The sequence below is a fragment of the Carcharodon carcharias genome, chromosome 2, assembly GCF_017639515.1.
Source record: "Carcharodon carcharias isolate sCarCar2 chromosome 2, sCarCar2.pri, whole genome shotgun sequence".
In the NCBI taxonomy this organism is placed as follows: domain Eukaryota; kingdom Metazoa; phylum Chordata; class Chondrichthyes; order Lamniformes; family Lamnidae; genus Carcharodon; species Carcharodon carcharias.
In genome coordinates this window covers 136,412,655-136,434,290 of record NC_054468.1, presented here as the reverse complement: position 1 = coordinate 136,434,290, position 21,636 = coordinate 136,412,655, and the positions used below count along the sequence as shown (strand labels likewise).

General features: G+C 48.6%; 1 protein-coding gene across 5 annotated transcripts in view; it reads left to right on the top strand.

The window, feature by feature from the left end:
• The first annotated feature begins 396 nt into the window (after positions 1 to 396).
• Positions 397 to 21,636, top strand: part of LOC121275310 (ribosome-binding protein 1-like) — a 165,213-nt gene continuing 143,973 nt past the window's right edge. For all 5 annotated transcript variants that reach the window (XM_041182778.1, XM_041182780.1, XM_041182777.1 and 2 more), the window contains exon 1: positions 397 to 611. The gene's annotated coding sequence lies outside the window, so the exon portion shown is untranslated. The remainder of the gene's footprint in view (positions 612 to 21,636) is intronic.

Sequence of the window (21,636 nt, the reverse complement as noted above, 5' to 3'; positions counted from 1 at the left end):
CTGTGCCTGTATATTTCAGGCGGAATGTACCAACACCACGATGTAGAGCACCCTGAAAATGTCGCTCTAAAAGAAAATCCTTGCAATTCAGTTACTGCTTGTCCCTCCTGCTCGGGAAGCTTGAGGTGACGAGGCTGGACAACGGGCGTGCAGCTGCAGCGCACGAGTCGATCCAGGCCACGTTCCATTCCCGGAGCAGGGAGATCCGGGCCACGTTCCATTCCCGGAACAGCGGATCCGGGCCAAGTTCCATTCCCGGAGCAGGGGAGAGCAACGACTTCCCCCACTATGCTCGGCGGTCGCCTTGTCCTTCCCCCGCTCGGCTATTGGCTGAGTTTGGGGTTGAGCGACGAATGGAAGCTGGCGGTGGGTGGGCGGAGTTAGAGTCGGCCGGCTGCCAGCGCAAGGGAGAGAAGTGCCACGACTCCAAGGCGCTCGGGCTTACTTCGTCCTGTGGATCCGCGGGGAGGGGGAGCAACCAGGAAAAAAAGAAAAAGGTGGTGGGGGGGTTGAAGGATAGGGAAGCACGATCAGCACCGCACCACAGTTAGATTCAAGAGCCCAGGAGACAGAGGCAAACCCCCCCACCCCAGGCTTGTCTCACGTTTGAGGTAAGGAGGCTCCATTGAATATAATGCAGGGCATTGTGCCCTCTGCACTGGGGAGGAGGGGGACATTAGCTGATGTGGGCACTGTTACCCCCTCCCCTCCCTGTCTCCACCAGCCCCTGCCCCTACACATTGCCCTGTTACTGACTGTCTCCCTGATAATGAGCCTTTTCATTCTGTTAAACACAGTGCATACGTGTTCATCTGGGGAAGATGGGAAGAGAATGGGAGGGAGGGAGATTGATTTTTTAAAAAAAGTCTTCTGACTGTGGGGTTTTGGTTTAATAAATGCAGTGGTGTATTGAAGTGCATGGGCTAAGTACACGTCCTGTCAAATGTCTGGATCCACTGATTGAAACATTTTTTTAGGAGCAACTTTTGAGGAACATTAGATATTGGGGGCCGGGGGGGGGTGTTGTAATGGTTATTTACTATTTTAAGTTATGCTAATATTTGGGTTTTGTATTTCTTTTGGGAATTCACACCTTGTGCAACAATATCTTTTTAATGCTATTGCTATAATCAGATCCAGTGAGGTTAAAGTACCCGTGACATGTAATGTTACAATCAAAAGGTTAAGAATTTAAAGCACGATGATTTAAAGCAGGTAAAAATATAGCCGATCTGACGAAAGGTCACAGACCTGAAACGATAATTGTTTCTCTCTCCACAGATGCTGACCTGACCTGCTGAATATTTCCAGCATTTTGTTTTTTATTTCTGATTTCCAGCATCGGCAATATTTTGCTTTGCTTAAAAAGTTAGCATGCTTTGAAGTAATTTTAAAAAAGGGCTTTTTTTTCTCTTGGACCTTTGAGCCGTTGGTGCAACAGTTATGCAAGAAGTCATTTGCCAAATGTGACTGATGGATTTTTGCTTGAAAACACTTGGCCACGATGTTGAAATTACAGTTTTAATTTCTGTCTCTGCTCCTGAATTATAATTCACAGCAGTGAATCCAAACGAGAGTCGAGGGAAAACCGAAACAATTTTTATTAAAGAGAAACGGTTCTTTAAGTATCGTGCAAAAAGAAAAAAAAAACTGGCGATAGAAGAGATTGCAGTGGCTGCTATTTTTTTTAATGCAATTAAAATGGTTCGGGTGTCTGGGAGAATGTAGGTTGAGAAGATTAAGAGCACTGGGAATTAGGGCTGAAGTTCGGTTGAGACAGAGAGAGTCTATCAGACATTCCTCCAATTAACCGTGTTCAGAAATCTTCCTTTCCCCTATTTCTAAAATAAAATAATTTCTTTTAATTCCCCTCCGTTTCGCTTAGTCTGATTGCAATCACAAGGATCCCCTCCCTAGTCTAGATTTTGTAAGACATTCTTCCTGTAAAGGCACAGCCTGTGCAAAGAAGCTGTCGAGAGCTTATTTTCAGCAGCTAACGGTTTTTGAGGGGGCAGACTGAGGAATGTGTGTACACGTTGGCTCTCTGAACTGCTGAAGATCCGGCAATGAAATCTGACCACTCAGAAACTGCCTCATCTTAATAGGGTGCCACTGGGATCCGGCGCAGAGAGAGATCGATCCGCGTGGTCCTAAAGCCTGCTGTTTTCATATTTTCCCAGTCTCTTGTGACTGGTCCCAGGTCCCAACAACTGGTTTAGGTTGAGGAAGAGAAACAGATTTTTATTTCATCACCTTGTGTAATTATTTCCTTTGGTGCCATACATTTATTTGATCTACTGTTTCTTGACCATGAATGGAGTCCTGGGGTCTCATTTGCCATTAATTCATGACAGGTTTGAGGTGATATTTGTTATGAGCTGGCTGAACACTATTTTAGTAATCACTGGAAGTGCAAAGCAATGGGATCCAATACTGTCTTTTGCTCTGCGTCTCTTGGTGTGTTTAACGTGTTTATTCTCGAGCCCCTTCCCCCGCCCCACAAATAATGCAGTGGCTGTGGGTGAGGAGAGAAATGTCCCATTTCCTGCTGATCTCCATTTGTCCTTAGAGGTTGATGGTGATCGTCTGTTCTTCACCCGTCCTGTTCCTCGTCCTTCGCCTTCCTGACACCGTCCCTCACTTCCTCCAACTGCCTCCCCCGCACCCTCTCTCTTTCCTCCCCCACGCCCTCTCTCTTTCTCTCCTCCCCCGCGCCCTCTCTCTCTCTCTCTCTCCTCCCCCGCGCCCTCTCTCTCTCTCTCCTCCCCCGCGCCCTCTCTCTCTCTCTCCTCCCCCGCGCCCTCTCTCTTCTCTCCTCCCCCGCGCCCTCTCTCTTTCTCTCCTCCCCCGCGCCCTCTCTCTTTCTCTCCTCCCCCGCGCCCTCTCTCTTTCTCTCCTCCCCCGCGCCCTCTCTTTCACTCCTCCCCCGCGCCCTCTCTTTCACTCCTCCCCCGCGCCCTCTCTTTCACCCCTCCCCCGCGCCCTCTCTCTTTCACTCCTCCCCTGCGCCCTCTCTCTTTCACTCCTCCCCCGCGCCCTCTCTCTCTCCTCCCCGCACCCTCTCTCTCTCTCTCCTCCCCCGCGCCCTCTCTCTCTCTCTCCTCCCCCGCGCCCTCTCTCTCTCGCTCCTCCCCCGCGCCCTCTCTCTTTCTCTCCTTCCCCGCGCCCTCTCTCTCTCTCTCCTCCCCCGCACCCTCTCTCTTTCCTCCCCCACGCCCTCTCTCTTTCTCTCCTCCCCCGCGCCCTCTCTCTCTCTCTCTCCTCCCCCGCGCCCTCTCTCTCTCTCTCCTCCCCCGCGCCCTCTCTCTCTCTCTCCTCCCCCGCGCCCTCTCTCTTTCTCTCCTCCCCCGCGCCCTCTCTCTTTCTCTCCTCCCCCGCGCCCTCTCTTTCACTCCTCCCCCGCGCCCTCTCTTTCACCCCTCCCCCGCGCCCTCTCTCTTTCACTCCTCCCCTGCGCCCTCTCTCTTTCACTCCTCCCCCGCGCCCTCTCTCTCTCCTCCCCGCACCCTCTCTCTTTCTCTCCTTCCCCGCGCCCTCTCTCTCTCTCTCCTCCCCCGCGCCCTCTCTCTCTCGCTCCTCCCCCGCGCCCTCTCTCTCGCTCTCCTCCCCCGCGCCCTCTCTCTCTCTCTCCTCCCCCGCGCCCTCTCTCTCTCTCTCCTCCCCCGCGCCCTCTCTCTCTCTCTCCTCCCCCGCGCCCTCTCTCTCTCTCTCCTCCCCCGCGCCCTCTCTCTCTCTCCTCCCCCGCGCCCTCTCTCTCTCTCTCCTCCCCCGCGCCCTCTCTCTCTCTCTCCTCCCCCGCGCCCTCTCTCTCTCTCCTCCCCCGCGCCCTCTCTCTCTCTCCTCCCCCGCGCCCTCTCTCTCTCTCCTCCCCCGCGCCCTCTCTCTCTCTCTCCTCCCCCGCGCCCTCTCTCTCTCTCTCCTCCCCCGCGCCCACACTCTCTCTCTCACCTCCCCGCGCCCTCTCTCTCTCTCTCCTCCCCCGCGCCCTCTCTCTCTCTCTCCTCCCCCGCGCCCTCTCTCTCTCTCTCCTCCCCCGCGCCCTCTCTCTCTCTCCTCCCCCGCGCCCTCTCTCTCTCTCTCCTCCCCCGCGCCCTCTCTCTCTCTCTCCTCCCCCGCGCCCTCTCTCTCTCTCTCCTCCCCCGCGCCCTCTCTCTCTCTCTCCTCCCTCGCGCCCTCTCTCTCTCTCTCCTCCCCCGCGCCCTCTCTCTCTCTCTCCTCCCCCGCGCCCTCTCTCTCTCTCTCTCCTCCCCCGCGCCCTCTCTCTCTCTCTCCTCCCCCGCGCCCTCTCTCTCTCTCTCCTCCCCCGCGCCCTCTCTCTCTCTCTCCTCCCCCGCGCCCTCTCTCTCTCTCTCCTCCCCCGCGCCCTCTCTCTCTCTCTCCTCCCCCGCGCCCTCTCTCTCTCTCTCCTCCCCCGCGCCCTCTCTCTCTCTCTCCTCCCCCGCGCCCTCTCTCTCTCTCTCCTCCCCCGCGCCCTCTCTCTCTCTCTCCTCCCCCGCGCCCTCTCTCTCTCTCTCCTCCCCCGCGCCCTCTCTCTCTCTCTCCTCCCCCGCGCCCTCTCTCTCTCTCTCCTCCCCCGCGCCCTCTCTCTCTCTCTCCTCCCCCGCGCCCTCTCTCTCTCTCTCCTCCCCCGCGCCCTCTCTCTCTCTCTCCTCCCCCGCGCCCTCTCTCTCTCTCTCCTCCCCCGCGCCCTCTCTCTCTCTCTCCTCCCCCGCGCCCTCTCTCTCTCTCTCCTCCCCCGCGCCCTCTCTCTCTCTCTCCTCCCCCGCGCCCTCTCTCTCTCTCTCCTCCCCCGCGCCCTCTCTCTCTCTCTCCTCCCCCGCGCCCTCTCTCTCTCTCTCCTCCCCCGCGCCCTCTCTCTCTCTCTCCTCCCCCGCGCCCTCTCTCTCTCTCTCCTCCCCCGTGCCCTCTCTCTCTCTCTCCCTCCCCCGCGCCCTCTCTCTCTCTCTCTCTCTCACTCCCTCGCGCCCTCTCTCTCTCTCTCCTCCCCCGCGCCCTCTCTCTCTCTCTCCTCCCCCGCGCCCTCTCTCTCTCTCTCCTCCCCCGCGCCCTCTCTCTCTCTCTCCTCCCCCGCGCCCTCTCTCTCTCTCTCCTCCCCCGCGCCCTCTCTCTCTCTCTCCTCCCCCGCGCCCTCTCTCTCTCTCTCCTCCCCCGCGCCCTCTCTCTCTCTCTCTATCTCCTCCCCCGCGCCCTCTCTCTCTCTCTCTCCTCCCCCGCTCCCTCTCTCTCTCTCTCTCCTCCCCCGCGCCCTCTCTCTCTCCTCCCCCGCGCCCTCTCTCTCTCCTCCCCCGCGCCCTCTCTCTCTCCTCCCCCGCGCCCCCTCTCTCTCTCCTCCCCCGCACCCCCTCTCTCCCTCTCTCTCTCTCCTCCCCCGCGCCCCCTCTCTCTCTCTCCTCCCCCGCGCCCTCTCTCTCTCTCTCCTCCCCCGCGCCCTCTCTCTCTCTCTCCTCCCCCGCGCCCTCTCTCTCCCTCTCCTCTCCCGCGCCCTCTCTCTCTCTCTCCTCTCCCGCGCCCTCTCTCTCTCTCTCCTCCCCCGCGCCCTCTCTCTCTCTCCTCCCCCGTGCCCCCTCTCTCTCTCTCTCTCCTCCCCCGCGCCCCCTCTCTCTCTCTCTCTCTCCTCCCCCGCGCCCCCTCTCTCTCTCTCTCTCTCCTCCCCCGCGCCCCCTCTCTCTCTCTCTCCTCCCCCGCACCCCCTCTCTCTCTCTCTCCTCCCCCGCGCCCCCTCTCTCTCTCTCTCTCTCCTCCCCCGCGCCCCCTCTCTCTCTCTCTCTCTCTCCTCCCCCGCGCCCCCTCTCTCTCTCTCTCTCCTCCCCCGCACCCCCTTTCTCTTTCTCTCTCTCCTCCCCCGCACCCCCTCTCTCTCTCTCTCTCTCTCTCTCCTCCCCCGCGCCCCCTCTCTCTCTCTCTCTCTCCTCCCCCGCGCCCCCTCTCTCTCTCTCTCTCTCTCTCCTCCCCCGCGCCCCCTCTCTCTCTCTTTCCCCACCCTTCCTGTCGCTTCCCCATCTGCCACTGTGTGACCATAAGACATAGGCGCAGACATTAGGCCATTCAGCCCATCGAGTCTGTTCTGCCATTCAATCATGGCTGATAAGTTTATCAACCCCATTCTTCCGCCTTCTCCCCATAACCTTTGATCTGCTTACCAATCAAGAACCAAACTATCTCGGTCTTAAATACACTCAATGACCTGACCTCCACGGCCTTCTGTGGCAATGAATTCCATAGATTCACCACTCTCCGGCTAAAGAAGTTTCTCCTCATCTCTGTTTGACCTCATCTCTTCTCATCCTGCTCATGTACACGAGCTCCTTTCAGTTACAGCAGACCTGTGTATTCCAGCATTAGTTGTCTATCCTGCCAAATGCACAAATGAAGCCCCGCACATTGTGAGTAAACCTGCCTGGACAAACACCAGTGGCCTTCTTAGAAAAACAGTCAGTATAGAAGTGATTGCGATTGGCTGTAAACCCACCTGTGCAATTCATCTGCTGGCGTTTCTGACTAAGTGCATTTAAACGTTGCTATATATCCTCTGAATGAACTACAGCCACGGATGCTTCCAACATAGTTTAATATAGCCAATTTTAAATGAAGAACCTAGTTATGAGATCGTTTAGTGTCGAGATTTTTTTAACAGCAGAGAAATGTTTGGTTGACAGTCTCTCAAAAGAGCTTTATTGAGCTCGTGCTCCCCTTCAGCCTGTTTTACCATTCTGTTAGTTCATTGCTGATCTGGATCTTAATTCTCATTACCCACTTTAGTTCTAATATAGCCCTTGCCTAACAGAAATGCATTACTCTCGGTATTGAAGTTTTCAATTGATCTCCAACCTCAAGAGCTTTTTGGAAATGACAGTTCCAGATTTCCACTACCCTTTGTGAAAAGTGCTTTCTGACATCACCCATGAACACCCACCTCTAATTTCAAAATTGTTGCTTAATTCTGGACTCCCCTCCACTAGAGGAAATAATTTACATTCGAACAAGGAGCAGGAGTAGGCCATTCGGCCCCTCGAGCCTGCTCCGCCATTTAATAAGATCATGGCTGATCTGACAGTAACCTCAAATCTGCAACCCGACTATCCCGATAACCTATCACCCCCTTGCTTATCAAGGATCTATCCTCTGCCGTAAACATATTCAAAGATTTTGCTTCCACCGCCTTTTCAGGAAGAGAGCTTCAAAGACTGACGATCCTGAGTTTCTCTCCATGTACCCTATCAAATTCTTTAATTAGCTTAAACACCATAATTAAATTTGTGGTCAAGTCTCTAAAGTGGAACTTAAGTCTAATACCTTCCGACTAAGGTGAGAGTACTACCCACTAAGCCACAGCTGGCACATATTCATTTTGGTTATGTTTAGGAAACTGGTTAGTTGGACTTTCACTGATTTCCATGCAGATACAGCCAGCAACACAACACAATTTAAAATATCTAAAAAGCTTTATGAGGTGTTCATGTGGAGACTGACTATTGTCCTTTATTGCTGAGGGATTCAGTTGGACCTCACTGGATATTTTACAGAGTTGATAGTCATTTCCTTCTTTTTCTGAGTCTAAAACTCACTTGTTAGTCAAAAGGGGAAAATAAAGACTTGGATTTATATAGTGCCTTTCATGACCTCAGGATGTCTGAAATGCTTTACAGACAATAATGTAGGAAAATCATTGTTTTGCTGAGTAGAACAGCGTTCCAGGGGCATACTCACATGTGCTGACTTACACTTTCAATGACCCGACTTAAATTTACTTGTTTCTTTTCCAAGGTGATGGAGATTTGAGCATAACAATAATTGACAAAGGAGACGGGTGCAGTAATGTATAAGTGTAACCAATGGGGGGAAACTAGGACGAATATACTTATCCTACCCCACCCCAAAATGTTAATGAGCTATGCCAATTCTTGCTCTGATCCCATGACTAAATCATGCAGTTGTCCCTTAAGCTCCTTGCTTTATTTATGTCACTGTTTCTCTGTACTAATGTATTGTGTCAAGCGGTCGATCAGATAATTTATCATCACAGACACCTGATCTTGGCAAAATTACTGCAGATATGAAGAAAGAATGATTTGCAATTAAAAAGTGCCTTTCGTGATTTCAGGATGTCCCAAAGTACTTTGCAGCCAATGAAATACTTCAGTGGAGTCACTGTTGTAATGTGGGAATCTCAGCAGTCAATTTGCTCACAGCGAACTCCCACCAACAGCAATGTGATGGCGACCAGATAATCTATTTTCATTTTAGCGATGGAGGAATAAGCATTGGTCAAGACACCAGGGAGAACTCTACTATTCTTCTTCTTCAAGCTAGTGGGTGAGGCTTGAAGTGCTCTAAGGGAAAGAAAAGAATTGCAGGGCTAGAGGGAAAGGGCATGGTGTGAGACGAGCTGGATAGCTCTTACAGAGAGAGAGGTGGCACAGACTCAATGGGCTGAATGGTCGCCTTCAGTACTGCAACCATTCTAGGATTCGGTGTTTGCCTGAAAGGGCAAATGGGGCCTCAGCATAATGTCTTATTAAAGAATTAAATATCATTGAAGACCAGGATCCTCCCACTGGGAGGGGCAATTGGTGGAGAGTTGACACCAGATCATATAAATTCATCCCCACTGGTGGGATACAGAATGGGAGAGGTAGATGTTTGGGAATAATCCTTGGCAGCGGCGAAGGAAGAGAGCAGTTAAGAATATAAACAGTATATTGGAGCGCATCATCAGAAACCTTTCTGTGCCCTCTCATTTTCCCTAGCCCACAATGGTATGTGTGTAAACACCTCCTTGACCTTTGCTAATATTAATCTGCAGCAGGCTGCTCTCCTTTTCCTCATCTCCCTTTCTCTTTGTGGAGGAACACCTGGCCTGCAACGTCACAGGAGACCTTATGTGTCCTGCTAAAAGGCAGCTTTATAGGTTAAAAGGACAACTCCACCCAATTTGGAAGCCTTCAGGCAAGGAAATGGCAGTTTTGCATTTCAAACGATGAGGTAACCGGTTATTGTACAAGACCTTTGGTGGGTAACTTCAGAAGGGTCGCTGCATTACAAGGACTCCTTTAACAACTAAAACTAGAAGGTTTGGAAATTGCAGGTAACTTGGCTCAATTTTTAGAATGTAGAAATCCCTTTGTGGAGTGATATTGTGCAGTACCCACTGAGTTTTCATGGTTTCCTGTTCTTTTCACAAACCTGCCTAAAAGTAGATCTTGAAAAAATTGAGAAGTTGGCAATTATTTTTCAATACAGTGTACCCTCCTGAGGATTTAAAAAAAATTATGTGGATGTCATTGTCTTGAGAAGGTGTTGGTGATCAGCCATCTTCTGAATGATACAACTGAGTGACTCGCTAAGCCACACTTCAGGGGGAAATTGAAAAATCAGTTGCCTTGGTGTGAGACTGGAGTCACATGAAGAGCAGACTGGATAATGGCAGGTTTCCTTTCCTAAAAGACATCACTGAACCAGTTGGGTTTTTACGACAATCTGACAGCTTCATGTTTGATTTTGATTTCCAACCCCTTGCTGGAAATGTATGGATGTCTGGTGTGGGGAAGACTGGGTTAGACACTGACTGCATCGCAGTCTAAGCTGATGTGATGAGAAGGAGCACTTGGATTAGGAGCTGTGTGACACACCGCCACTTGGCTACCTCATGCTACCATTTCCATCTGCGTTTTGCTATCGTTAGTCATAAAGTTTAGAGAAAAATTAGTGATGAAGAAAGGATCTTTAAAAGAGTGAACTTCATTCACTTAAGTTTATGGAGGCTGGAAAATGGCAGGCTGGCTAGGAGAGCACTGGGATTACAACGCCTAGAGTTAATAAACGCGTGGATGAAAGTTTTAGCACAAATGAGCTGAGACAGGTTTAGAGATGGGCGATCCAACAAGTGATTCGGGGACATCATTTTTAACCCAGGGAGTGGTCAGAATGCAGGAATTGCCTCTGCAAGAAGTAGTTGAGGTTAGTAACATAAATGCATATATGGGGGAACTATATAAGAACATGAAGAAGAAAGGTAAAAACAAAAAAACTGCGGATGCTGGAAATCCAAAACAAAAACAGAATTACCTGGAAAAACTCAGCAGGTCTGGCAGCATCGGCGGAGAAGAAAAGAGTTGACGTTTCGAGTCCTCATGACCCTTCGACAGAACTTGAGTTCGAGTCCAAGAAAGAGTTGAAATATAAGCTGGTTTAAGGTGTGTGTGTGGGGGGCGGAGAGATAGAGAGAGAGAGAGAGGTGGAGGGGCGGGGGGTGTGGTTGTAGGGACAAACAAGCAGTGATAGAAGCAGATCATCAAAAGATGTCAACGACAATAGTACAATAGAACACATAGGTGTTAAAGTTGGTGATATTATCTAAACGAATGTGCTAATTAAGAATGGATGGTAGGGCACTCAAGGTATAGCTCTAGTGGGGGTTTTTTTTTAAAATGGAAATAGGTGGGAAAAGGAAAATCTTTATAATTTATTGGAAAAAAAAAGGGAAGGGGGAAACAGAAAGGGGGTGGGGGTGGGGGAGGGAGCTCACGACCTAAAGTTGTTGAATTCAATATTCAGTCCGGAAGGCTGTAAAGTCCCTAGTCGGAAGATGAGGTGTTGTTCCTCCAGTTTGCGTTGGGCTTCACTGGAACAATGCAGCAAGCCAAGGACAGACATGTGGGCAAGAGAGCAGGGTGGAGTGTTAAAATGGCAAGCCACAGGGAGGTTTGGGTCATTCTTACGGACAGACCGTAGGTGTTCTGCAAAGCGGTCGCCCAGTTTACGTTTGGTCTCTCCAATGTAGAGGAGACCACATGGGGAGCAACGAATGCAGTAGACTAAGTTGGGGGAAATGCAAGTGAAATGCTGCTTCACTTGAAAGGAGTGTTTGGGTCCTTGGACGGTGAGGAGAGAGGAAGTGAAGGGGCAGGTGTTGCATCTTTTGCGTGGGCATGGGGTGGTGCCATAGGAGGGGGTTGAGGAGTACGGGGTGATGGAGGAGTGGACCAGGGTGTCCCGGAGGGAGCGATCCCTACGGAATGCCGATAAGGGGTATGAAGGGAAGATGTGTTTGGTGGTGGCATCATGCTGGAGTTGGCGGAAATGGCGGAGGATGATCCTTTGAATGCGGAGGCTGGTGGGGTATAATTGAGGACAAGGGGGACCCTATCATGTTTCTGGGAGGGAGGAGAAGGCGTGAGGGTGGATGCGCGGGAGATGGGCCGGACACGGTTGAGGGCCCTGTCAACGACCGTGGGTGGAAAACCTCGGTCAAGGAAGAAGGAGGACATGTCAGAGGAACTGTTTTTGAATGTAGCATCATCGGAACAGATGTGACGGAGGCGAAGGAACTGAGAGAATGGGATGGAGTCCTTACAGGAAGCGGGGTGTGAGGAGCTGTAGTCGAGATAGCTGTGGGAGTCGGTGGGTTTGTAATGGATATTGGTGGACAGTCTATCACCAGAGATTGAGACAGAGAGGTCAAGGAATGGAAGGGAAGTGTCAGAGATGGACCACGTGAAAATGATGGAGGGGTGGAGATTGGAAGCAAAATTAATAAATTTTTCCAAGTCCCGACGAGAGCATGAAGCGGCACCGAAGTAATCATCGATGTACCGGAGAAAGAGTTGTGGAAGGGAGCCGGAGTAGGACTGCAACAAGGAATGTTCCACATACCCCATAAAGAGACAGGCATAGCTGGGGCCCATGCGGATACCCATAGCCACACCTTTTATTTGGAGGAAGTGAGAGGAGTTGAAGGAGAAATTGTTCAGCGTGAGAACAAGTTCAGCCAGACGGAGGAGAGTAGTGGTGGATGGGGATTGTTCGGGCCTCTGTTCGAGGAAGAAGCTAAGGGCCCTCAGACCATCCTGGTGGAGGATGGAGGTGTAGAGGGATTGGACGTCCATGGTGAAGAGGAAGCGGTTGGGGCCAGGGAACTGGAAATTGTTGATGTGACGTAAGGTGTCAGAGGAATCACGGATGTAGGTGGGAAGGGACTGGACAAGGGGAGAGAGAAGGGAGTCAAGATAACGAGAAATGAGTTCTGTGGGGCAGGAGCAAGCTGAGACGATCGGTCTTCCGGGGCAGTTCGGTTTGTGGATTTTGGGTAGGAGATAGAAGCGGGCCGTCCGAGGTTGGGCGACTATCAGGTTGGAAGCTGTGGGAGGGAGATCCCCAGAGGAGATGAGGTCAGTGACAGTCCTGGAAACAATGGCTTGATGTTCAGTGGTGGGGTCATGGTCCAGGGAGAGTTAGGAGGAAGTGTCTGCGAGTTGACGCTCAGCCTCCGCGAGTTAGAGGTCAGTGCGCCAGACAACAACAGCACCACCCTTGTCAGCGGGTTTGATGACAATGTTAGGGTTGGACCTGAGAGAATGGAGTGCAGTAAGTTCAGAGAGAGACAGGTTAGAATGGGTGAGAGGAGCAGAGAAATTGAGACGACTAATGTCGCGCCGACAGTTCTCAATGAAAAGATCGAGAGAAGGTAAGAATCCAGAGGGAGGGGTCCAGGTGGAGGGAGAATATTGGAGATGGGTAAAAGGATCTGTTGAACTGGGAGAGGACTCCTGCCCAAAGAAGTGAGCCCGGAGACGAAGACGGCGGAAGAAGAGTTCAGTATCATGCCAAGCCCGAAATTCATTGAGGTGAGGGCGTAAGGGTATGAAACTAAGTACTTTGCTGAGCATTGAACGTTCAGCATCGGAGAGGGGAAGGTCAGGGGGTATAGTGAATACACGGCTGGGGTTGGGATTGGAAGAAAGGGTGGGGACGGAGGGATAGGCAGGGGTGGAGGGTCCTAGATGGGTGTTGGTGTCGATGAGTTGTTGGAGCTTGCGTTCCTTAGCACTTGAGAGAAAGAGAAAAAGTTTCTTGTTGAGGCGTCGGGTGAGCCAAAGGATAAAATGAAACTGGGGGCACGCGCAGCTTTGAAAAAGGGTACGGCGGTGCTGCTGGAGGGAGAGGTCGAGTGTGTTCATATGGCGGCGCATGGCACTGAGTGTGGATTTCAGAATGTGACGGGAACAGCAGTCCGAGAAACGTTTTATGTCCCGGGGCCCCAGCTATGCCTGTCTCTTTATGGGGTATGTGGAACATTCCTTGTTGCAGTCCTACTCCGGCTCCCTTCCACAACTCTTTCTCCGGTACATCGATGATTACTTCGGTGCCGCTTCATGCTCTCGTCGGGACTTGGAAAAATTTATTAATTTTGCTTCCAATCTCCACCCCTCCATCATTTTCACGTGGTCCATCTCTGACACTTCCCTTCCATTCCTTGACCTCTCTGTCTCAATCTCTGGTGATAGACTGTCCACCAATATCCATTACAAACCCACCGACTCCCACAGCTATCTCGACTACAGCTCCTCACACCCCGCTTCCTGTAAGGACTCCATCCCATTCTCTCAGTTCCTTCGCCTCCGTCGCATCTGTTCCGATGATGCTACATTCAAAAACAGTTCCTCTGACATGTCCTCCTTCTTCCTTGACCAAGGTTTTCCACCCACGGTCGTTGACAGGGCCCTCAACCGTGTCCGGCCCATCTCCCGCGCATCCGCCCTCACGCCTTCTCCTCCCTCCCAGAAACATGATAGGGTCCCCCTTGTCCTCACTTATACCCCACCAGCCTCCGCATTCAAAGGATCATCCTCCGCCATTTCCGCCAACTCCAGCATGATGCCACCACCAAACACATCTTCCCTTCACACCCCTTATCGGCATTCCGTAGGGATCGCTCCCTCCGGGACACCCTGGTCCACTCCTCCATCACCCCCTACTCCTCAACCCCCTCCTATGGCACCACCCCATGCCCACGCAAAAGATGCAACACCTGCCCCTTCACTTCCTCTCTCCTCACCGTCCAAGGACCCAAACACTCCTTTCAAGTGAAGCAGCATTTCACTTGCATTTCCCCCAACTTAGTCTACTGCATTCGTTGCTCCCAATGTGGTCTCCTCTACATTGGAGAGACCAAACGTAAACTGGGCGACCGCTTTGCAGAACACCTGCGGTCTGTCCGCAAGAATGACCCAAACCTCCCTGTCGCTTGCCATTTTAACACTCCACCCTGCTCTCTTGCCCACATGTCTGTCTTTGGCTTGCTGCATTGTTCCAGTGAAGCCCAACGCAAACTGGAGGAACAACACCTCATCTTCCGACTAGGGACTTTACAGCCTTCTGGACTGAATATTGAATTCAACAACTTTAGGTCGTGAGCTCCCTCCCCCACCCCCACCCCCTTTCTGTTTCCCCCTTCCCTTTTTTTTCCAATAAATTATAAAGATTTTCCTTTTCCCACCTATTTCCATTATATAAAAAAAACCCCACTAGAGCTATACCTTGAGTGCCCTACCATCCATTCTTAATTAGCACATTCGTTTAGATAATATCACCAACTTTACCTTTAACACCTATGTGTTCTATTGTACTATTGTCGTTGACATCTTTTGATGATCAGCTTCTATCACTGCTTGTTTGTCCCTACAACCACACCCCCCCCCCCCACCTCTCTGTCTCTCTATCTCTCCGCCCCCCACGCACACACCTTAAACCAGCTTATATTTCAACTCTTTCTTGGACTCGAACTCAAGAAGAAAGGTGAACTCAAGAAGAAAGGTATGTTGGTGGAGTTAGAGGAAGAGGGAGGAGGCTCGTGTGGAAAATAAACAGACTTGGATTTGTTGGGCTGAATGGTCTGTTTCTGTGTGGTATGTTCTATGTAGGTGTAAATAATATAGAAAATTAAGCTAGTCTCAGATCCAGCTGTATTGCAGAGGCATCAACCATACTCCATAATGTTTGAAATTTCAAATCCAAATAAATAAGATCAAAAACAAGCTACAATTGACTGCAGTGGCCTCCCATTGATGCAGGGGTCTCCCGTTTTAAGATGGCGATGAGGAGGAATTTCTCCTCTCAGAGGTTTGTTAGTCTTTGGAATCCTCTTCCACAGAAGCAGTAGAGGCTGGGTCACTGAATATTTTCAAGGCTGAGCTGGACAGAATTTTGATTGACAGGGAGTCAAGGGTTGGGGGGGGGACAGGCAGGAAAGTGGAGTTAAGTCCACAGTTAAGATTAACTGTGATCTTAATGAATGGCGGAGCAGGCTTAATGGGCCAAATGGCCATCTTCTCCTCTTTCTTATGATCTTCCCTATGATCTGTCATTCCCCCTTATACATCCTTGCTTATATCAGATTAATTAATTGTGAGTACACTCGGCACCTGAATGTTACAATGACTTAACCAACAGAAGCTTTTCAAAGTAGCCACCTGCAAAGGCTATATGTTTAATGCATAATCCAAATGAGGTTTTATTTACACCAGTTTTTGTCCTTTTCCTAAATGGGAGAAACTTCCATCTCTTTTATCAAACTTATAAAAAATGAGAATTTACAATTTGAATCTGCAAAAAGTAATCTTCCAGTGTAAAAAGTAGTCTTTTCTCTCTCTCTCTCTCTCTCTCTCTCTCTCTCTCTCTCTCACTTGCTCTTTCACTTGCCGTCAGAACCTTCCAGCTCAACTTTTCCATTTCCCAAGCCAAACTCCATCTAACCACAGATCTTTAAAAATTAATTTTTATATGCTTGGCGGTTCTAGTAGCATAGGAACAGCAGAAGGTCAGTCAGCCCCTCTTTTTTATTTATTCAGATAGATCATGACCGATATGTAGCTCAAACCTCATTTGCTAACCTTTGCACTATATCCCTTGACGCACTATATCCCTTGGCACCCTTACCCCACAAAAATCTATTGGTCCCCGTCTTCAAATTTTCAATCAACCCCCGACCACCAAAGCCTATTGGGGGGAGAAAGGTCTAGCCAGCGACGCTCACATCCTGTGAAAGAATAAAAAAAATTCCAGATTTCCACTAGCCTCTGTGTGGAGAAAGAACTTCCTGATTTCACTCCTGAATGGGTCTGGCTCTAATTTTAAAATGATGCCCTCTTTTCTGGATTCCCTCTACCAGAGGAAATAGTTTATCTATATTGATCCAATCAGCCTTGAGTGTTTTGGGAGGTAGAGGCAAGGCAGATTTACTTGAACTTAGGAGGAAATGTTTGATTGGATCACTCACAGCCAAGTGGAGCAGATAGCAGTTTACTTCAAGAAATTAAGGAGCTTAATTCAGGTTCACAGAGGAGCTTAGCAGTTCTACTATATTATCTTATTAACGAAAGCTCTCAAAATATAAGAAATGATGAAGCAGTTTGAGGGGATACCGCAGGTGCCTGATAAGCTATGAATGAACTATTTGAAAGGCATTTGATGTCACAGTCAATATGTTATAGAAGGGGATGCAACGAGTACATCGCAGTGTTAAGATCCCTGGCCAGACCTGGTGATCCAGCTAAGGACCAATAAAGTTTTGTTTAAAGTAGATAAAGGTTGCAACACCTGCTTTTGGAATAAAACCACCAGATTCCATGGGCTTTAAACAAACAAAAATAAACTTTACAAATTCAGAAAGATAAAACAAATTACAATATGTATCTTATACTCTAATATTCGAGGTAAGTGCAAGGACATGTGAATTAACAGACAAACTGTGGTCGAACACATCACACTACAGAGTAAATGACAGATGCAACCAAGACAGGATTTCTCAACATATCACCCAGACATTAGCTCCACTTGAGTCAATCAATCTCACTGAAACTTGGTCTTTCTCACAAGGGTTTCCAATCTCCACCTTTGAAAATCTCTCCTTGGAATTCTCTCCAAAGGTCGCTCCCACTCAGACGGCTTTAACAATGGCCCACCTCACAGGGTTTCAATCTCGCCTTCCAAGATTCCTTCTCCCTGGATTTCCGGGTGCACTCAAACACTTGCTCACCAGCACGTTTTCAGATGTATGGCCATGCCAAATAGAACACCACTGCTCCAAAGGGGCCCAGTGGCCTTCTTTACTCCCCACAGCTCCTCCTTTAACTTAACTGGGACCTATTTTTTCCCTTTTTGTCTTTGTGATACTTGTTTGCTGGCAGAGTGCCTCAAACTGACTGCCTCAAGAAGAGCTGTTCACTGAACCTTGAACTGATCTGATGACCTATCAAAACATTCCCAGAGGGTCCCATCCTTGTTTCTAGGCAGAACCAATGTAACAAACATTGGAACAACCTGTACCTTAAATGTTACAATCTCCACAGACTGCTAATTTATCACCCAGGGATGCACAGATAATGGATTTCATGACAGTAGAGAGACAAAAAGAGCTCATTGTAGAGAAGGCTGATTGGTGACTACTTGTAGAGCAAACTGATCATATTGTTTCTACTGTCCTCAAAAGACATGGTTGGAAAATCAAACTGACAAGACTGCCTCGAATGTATTCTCAAAACAAATGGCGAGCTACACAGGAACAAGAGTGGAGCATTCAGGCCCTCAAACCTGTTCTGTCATTAAATTAGATCATGCCTGATCAATATATTAATTCCACTTAGCCTACCCACCTTTGTTCCGTATACCTTACTAGCCTTGCGTAACAAAGACCTATCAATCACTGGTTTTGAAATTTTCAACTGACCTAGCCGCAGTAGCCTTTTGGGGTGCGAATTCCAGATTCCCACTGCCCTGTTGAGACATGCAAGCTAAATTTGTCAGCAACTGCTTCTGGGTGGCAGGCTGGATCATGAATCAAGAGAGGCATGCCTGAGAATCATCCTAAATTGGTCTTTGGGCCTCATTGTCTTCAGAGATTACAGTGCCTCAACGTAGTTCTAGTCAGAGCCAGACTAATTTCAGACTGAGGTAATTTTGGACCTTCTGGTTCCACATTGAGGGAAGTGCATAAAAAAACTTACTGCTGGTTTCTTTGGCAACCTTCAGTAGCCCCTTTAAGGGCTGTTGTAGAAGCTCAAACTAATTTGGAGCATACCAACCCAAACTCCCAATAGCTGTAACAAACTGAGCAAACGTATCCTGAAGCAGGGTCCTTCAATAAAAAAATTAGCAGTGGCCTGAATGCATGCATAGATCAGGCAGAGGCTGTCACAATACTAAATTCATCATTGTTGAAGCAGTTTTACCAGTTTGTCTTGCCCATGATGTTAAAGTAAACCAAGGTAAGGCTGTAAGACTATAACACTGAAAGGAGCTTTGGCCTTTTTACTGTTGTGTTGCAACTGTTGTGATTATGTTCAGGTTATCTTTGTATGTGTTACTGATAAGAAATTGGTGTCTGCATTCCTGATATCTCTGCTAACAAAAGCATTAAGTAGTTTTGCAAACCATCCTGCACTTCACTCCAGACCGTTGGCAGATTTTTTTTTAAGTTGCCTTATTCATGTTGCTTTAACGTAGGACAAATTAAGCACGCAAATTATAGTATATAATTCTAGTATAATATAGACACACACCACAATAACAGCAACTTGTATTTATATAGCACCTTTTAATGTAGTAAAACATCCCAAGATGCTTCACAAAAGAGTAGTCAGACAAATGTTGATCCTGAACCAAAGAAGGTGATAATACAGCACTTGACAACTTGGCCAAGGGCGTAGTTTTTTAGGCAGTCTTAAAAGGTGGTGAGAGGTTTAGGCACAGAGTTCCAGTTTAGAGCCTTGGCAGCTAAAAGAAATCAAGGGGCACACCAGGCCAAAATTGGTGGAATGCAGAATTCTCGGATGGTTGTAGGGCTGGAGGAGGCTATAGAAATCAGGAGAACCATTATTCCTGCAGTATTGTGGATATGGTTGTTTCTGTCATACCTGGAACGCTTGATTCTGATGTGAAAAATCACCCTAAAAATGTTTACAATAAAATTCGTTAAGTTTTTCAGTGGAAGGAGAAAGTGACAGTTGACAGCATGTCAGAGTGAAAGGGAGATAAATGTAAAAAGACCTTGGCTGGAATTTTGCAGTTCCCCCGCAGTGGAGCCGGCCTGCCATTGAAACCTCTGCTCACATCAGTGGGACTGGAAAATCCCACCAGCTTGAGGGGCTGAAAATCTCTGGCCAAGAATTTGGGTAAATGTGAAAGAAAAGAGAGAAAGGAGTGTTTGAGAGCGAGAGAGAGCAAGAGATAGCCTTTTGTGAGAGCAGTGAGAATAAGCCTGTTGAAAATGTGAAGAAACCAGATCCTACCTGGAAGGACTAGCTGGGATTTCTCTGGTGCAGTGCAGCCGGAGAGGTTTATCTGTCCACATTCTGAAACATTGCTCAGAGAGCAATGCCAAGGGAGACCCACTGCCATAAATTAATGAGCATCAAAGGAAGACAATCTAGCAAAATGGTAGGATGATAGATGAAAATTTGTTTAATAAATGCTTTTGCTGCTTGTCTCGTGGATGTTCTTTAACCCCTAGTAAATTGCTTGTGGCATTTCCCATTATTTGCCAATGAACATAACTTCTGTTAATGTATGAAATGTGGCAGATTTGGGAGACTTCAGAAACTTGCTGCACAGAGTCAGCCAGTGGCCAGAGCCTGCAACTGCATTGTGACAGTTGACATAACAAATTAAATAGGAAATGTTGACATAACAGTTTACAATGACAAATGTTTGCTCACAGCTCTGACCAAAGACTGGGGCAACAGGAAAGAAGGGTTGCAGACAGGAAATATGTGTCCTCTACAAGACTTTAATAAGTTTGATTTGATGTTCCCCACCTTCTAATCTATCCCTGACCTGACCCTTCTCCCACCCCTTTCAACACATAAAACCCATCACATTTCTACCTCTCTTCAGTTCTGAAGAAGTCAGATTGGACCTGAAATGCTAACTCCTCTTCACAGATGCTGCCAGACCTGCTGAGTTTTTCTAGCGCTTTCTGTTTTTATTTAATAAGTTTGTAATGTATATTAAATGAGCTGTCCATGTTTTTTGTTGATTAATGCAGAGGATAAACCCTTCCAGTTGAGGTTTTACTGCATTAACAAATCAGTTCCGAATATTCCATAATTTATTAAAACTTTGTTAATCTGTGATTGTTTTTTTCCATTTCTGTTAAGGTCCTGCTTTCCTGTTCCTCTTGGTGGGATGGTCTAACACATAGGCAATTCCAGGAAAGTTGTCAATTTTGATTTCCAATCAGTTTGCTAGGATTTGAGACTCCTTCCCAAGCACCCATTGATTTTCTGGTCCCTCAGCTGACCAACCTAAGACCTGCAAACCTAATCTCCAAGAAAAACAAAGTTCAAGAGTAACTTTAGTGCAAAGAAACCAGAGCCTGTTTAATGATTGCCCATTGTGCATGTTTGTTAACTATCCAGTATCTTGCATTGTAGCTACTGGAATGACTGACTCGTTTCCTCTCTCCTCTCCTGAAGGCACTGGTCTATGCTTGGGTGGGTATGATGGTATGGGTGCTGGCCACCCCCATCAAACTAACTATCCTTCATGTGTGAGCCTAAGAAACAAGGTGCAGATTTGATGATTGAAGGGGTGCAGGGCGGGGATGGGAGGCAGTGATGGTGGGGAGCCATCATACCTGTGTTGGTCCCTGAACTTGAGGTCTCCAGATTAACACTTGCCAGCGAGGGTCACTGGAATACAATGTGGAATGGGATCCTCATTCCATTCCTTACTGGCTAATACTCCCATTGTGGTGTAGTAATACAGACATTAATAGAAGTACAGTAGATATTAACCATAGCTCAGTGGTCACACACACACATATCTGAGTCAAAATGTCATGAGTTCATGTCCCACTTGAGAGACTTGAGCACAAAATCTAGGCTGGGACTCTAATGCCGTTCTGAGAGAGTCCTGCACTTTGGTGCCCTTTTTGAAATGTATAAGGCCCTGAGGGGACTTGACGTCGTGACAGTTGACATAACAAATTAAGTAGGAAATGTTGACATAGCAGTTTACAATGATAAACGTTTGCACATGGTTATGACCAAAGTCTGTGCAACAGGAAAGAAAGTTTGCAGACAGGAAATATGTGTCCTCCACAAGATTTTAATAATTTTGATTTGATGTTCCCTGCCTTCTAATCTATCCCTGACCTGACCCTTCCCCCTTTCTCAACACCCACCTGGTTCCCTACTGTCTTTGAGGATCTGGCCTAGCATGTCACTCCAGATCCATAGCATGTGGTTGACTCTTAAATGTCCTCCTTGATGACCTAGCAAGACACTCAGTTTAAGGGCAATTATGGATGGGCAACAGATGCTGGCCTTGCCAGCGATGCCCACATTCCATGGAAGAATAAAGAGGAGAAAAAAATCTTGCAGTTCTAACCTTTTTCAGGTGCTGCTGGCGGATTAGTTGGTCTTGCTAATGTGCGGCAGATTGCAGGCTGATGGGGTGCTAGGTTTGAGGCGTGGTGCAATCTTGGTCAGCTGACTGTAGTTGAGTGGGAGAACCTATTGCTTTAGGGCCTGAGAGCTAGTGAGGGGGCAGTCCTTCTTACTGTGTCACTTACTGGGAGGGACAAGCAGATGGGTCAGATCCAGGCTGGAATTTCTGGCCTTTGTCAGGAGTAGGCACAGACAGGTTATCAAAGGGGGAATTTGGGAATCCAAAGCAGAGAAGCCTAAGGGGCAATTTAATAGAAGTATTTAAAATGAAGGGTTTTGACAGAGAAAATAAAGGCACAACTGTTCCCACTGGCAGGAGGGATAGTTGTAAGAGGGCACAGATTTCAGATAATTAGCAAAATACCCAGAGGTGATGAGAATTTCTTTACATAGTGAGTTGTCATGATCTGGA